Consider the following 3,160-nt stretch of genomic DNA (forward strand, 5'->3'; position numbering starts at 1 on the left):
ACACACACACACACACACACACACACACACACACACACACACACATACACATCGTACACGCTACAAATAATTGCATTAAGATATGGAGATATATGCATTTGCGAAATTACTCAAAGCGCGCAAACTCAACATTAATTTGATTTTGAGTCACAGAGATATATTTATGTATATTGATATAAAGCGGTACACACCTCCACGCTCAAACACACATGCACACACACACACACACACACACGGATACACACACATAGATACACGTTCACGGGAACAGGTACACACATATATACAAACGCACACACAAATACGCAGACATTTACACTCATACATATAGATAAACACATAGATACGCACTTTTCGTAGTTCATGATTTTTACCGAAAATTTCCGAGAAGTTATGTATAGAAAATATGTGTGTGTATGTATGTAGGAGAATATACAAATAATAACAACAGACGAGGACAGGTGGTGTAAATAACAAAAGTATATATTAGTATGACGCTCGGGAATACGGAAAGTCTTTGACGTTTCGAGCTACGCTCTTCAACAGAAAGAATACTGTATGTATGTATGTATGTATGTATGTAGGTATGTATGCATGTATGCATGCATGTATGTATGCATGAATGTATATATGTATGCATGAATGTATATATGTAAGCATGAATGTATACATGTATGTATGCATGAATGTATGTATGTATTTATTCATGCATATATGTATTATGTACCTATGTATATCTCTATATATGTATGTATGGATGGATTGATGTACATATATGTATAGAGAGTGAGAAGTGGGAGAGGAGGGATATTTGCGTGTGTGCGTGTCAAAACAAGAGAAATTGATAAATTGCATACACAAACAAGTGTTTATATGTATATATTTATTTATGCCTCTCACAGTATAATCTATCTCGTCCAACTCCTCTCTGTATGAACACACACACACACACACACACACACACACACACACACACACACACACACACACACACACACACACACACACACACACACACACACACACACACACACACACACACACACACACACACACACACATATATATATATATATATGTAAATATCTATCTATGCGCGTGTGTGTGTGTGTTTGTGTGTATACGCGTGTGTAGTTTACTATCGGTGACAAATCTCATAGATTAAGGCCTCTAGGGTTGACACTCTAACCTGGAGATGATCATTTTTTAAACAATTCCTTTTCCCATTTTGCTACTGACAACATGAATTATGTCTTTCTGTCAACCTTGTTTATACGCTTTTACGCGCGCATGTCTACATAAACGCACGCGCGCGCGCATTCCCACACTCACTCACACACACACATACACACACACACACACACACAATCGCAAACACCCACAAACACGCTTGCACACACGGTCACGCAAACATGCACACGTGCTGATTTACAGGCTTGTAATCACACACACACACACACACACACAAACACACACACACGCACACACACACACACACACACATACATATGTATATATATATATATATATATATTTGCGTGCGTCTGTGTGTGTTTTGTGCATCTTCCGTGACCGACATCGTGTTGAAAGAATCTGAAGATAATTACTAGCTGTGTGAAGGTGGATTATCGTTTGTGAAAATAAGATGGATAGGAATAAAGAAATTTACTTTGTCAGTTGGATTTGAAAAAGTGATCTCGTAATCTTCATCTCAAACGTATTAGTAAAAGATCCACCAATGTCAAGGCGTTGTTGTTGGCACTCCGTCGCTTAGGACGTCGAGGGTTCCAGTTGATCCGATCAACGGAACAGCCTGCTCGTGAAATTAACGTGCAAGTGGCTGAGCATTCCACAGACACGTGTACCCTTAACGTAGTTCTCGGGGATATTCAGCGTGGCACAGTGTGACAAGGCTGACCCTTTGAATTACAGGCACATTAGAAACAGGAAGTAAGAGTGAGAGAAAGTTGTGGCGAAAGAGTACAGCAGGGTTCGCCACCATCCTCTGCCGGAGCCTCGTGGAGCTTTAGGTGTTTTCGCTCAATAAACACTCACAACGCCTGGTCTGGGAATCAAAACCGCGAGTCCACTGCCCAACCACTGGGCCATTGTGCCTCCACATTGTCAAGGCGTATGTAGTATTTAAAACCATTGCATTGGCCCTTCTATCTGAAGACCGTTAATAGGAAACTCGGAGTAATATTATGTGAAGCCAGCTTCACTAAAGCGCTGTATCTCTATATTCGGGCGGCATTTTATCTACTTCCTTTTGAGCTTATATTATCGCATAAACATGTATCTATATTTATATACAAACTACTGTCTTTGTGCGTGTGAGAATATGTGTGTGTGTGTGTGTGTGTTTGTGTATATACAGGGTGTTCTCAAAGTCTGGCTACATGGAGTAAATAAAATCATAAGATAAACAATTAAATATAAGAAATAATAATTTCTTAAAGTATGTGTTAATAATTTCTTAAAGTATGTGCACACTAGCTAATCACTTCACCATGAACGCATCATTCAAAGTACTGCCAAAATTCTGCCTGGATTTACTTGGGATTAAGCATATGCACCTATACATTCACTGAAGTACGGACCAGCCTTCATACCACCTGGAAAAAGATGAACTATCAACTTTTATTCTCCTGTATTCTTATATCTACTTTTACTCTTTATTCTTCTATTTTATTCTTTATGAACTGTGAATTTCCCTGTCTCGAACTTTCATACATACTCACTTTGTCTCTGATGACGGACTTACCCTGTGTACGGACATGCTAGCCTATCAATTGGAATATCCCAGAAACAGCAGTAAGACTTCAAATTAACCCTACCCTAATTAAATTATTTTAAATGATTTAAGATACTCGTCCTACTTTGGCTTTTTATGTCCTTTTTCTCTAATGTATATCTGCTAACACAGAAGCCTAATACGGATCCCTAGCCTTAGCTGTAAACTTGGAACCTAACGGATGACCAATTATAGCACTTACTCAGCGTACCTATTCGTTTAGACCACCAGTTTACTAAAATCATCATATCCTCTCTTTCTCTCTCTCTCTCTCTCTCTCTCTCTCTCTCTCTCTCTTTCTCTATGTATCTATCTATCTATGTATCTATGTATCTATCTATCTATCTATATATATATGTATATATT

This window comes from Octopus bimaculoides, chromosome 1 (assembly GCF_001194135.2).
Source record: "Octopus bimaculoides isolate UCB-OBI-ISO-001 chromosome 1, ASM119413v2, whole genome shotgun sequence".
Classification (NCBI taxonomy): domain Eukaryota; kingdom Metazoa; phylum Mollusca; class Cephalopoda; order Octopoda; family Octopodidae; genus Octopus; species Octopus bimaculoides.